Raw genomic sequence first — 321 nt, 5'->3', positions numbered from 1 at the left:
TTTCAACTATTTTTCCATAGGTCAAAGTTATCACAGTGTTTTCTACTTAAGTTATCGGGTTTCCGGTTCATATATTACCGTGCTATTGTACATAAGTTACTGGGGTATGTTTTTCAAAATTTTTTCCTTGTTAAATAAGTTACGGCGATTGTTAGAGGTATATTTACAACAACTTTTTCCCGGGTCAAAGGTTGTTGCGGGTGTTTGTACATAAGTTATCAGCTCCACGGTTCATATATTACCATGTTATTTACGCAGAAGCTACCGGGGTATGTTCTGAACGAAAGTTATCGTTTGGTATGTTTTTCAACAAATCTCCCC

The sequence above is a fragment of the Triticum dicoccoides genome, unplaced genomic scaffold, assembly GCF_002162155.2.
Source record: "Triticum dicoccoides isolate Atlit2015 ecotype Zavitan unplaced genomic scaffold, WEW_v2.0 scaffold151157, whole genome shotgun sequence".
In the NCBI taxonomy this organism is placed as follows: Eukaryota; Viridiplantae; Streptophyta; class Magnoliopsida; order Poales; family Poaceae; genus Triticum; species Triticum dicoccoides.
The sequence above is the reverse complement of the archived record's forward strand: the minus strand, read 5'-3'. Positions refer to the sequence as shown.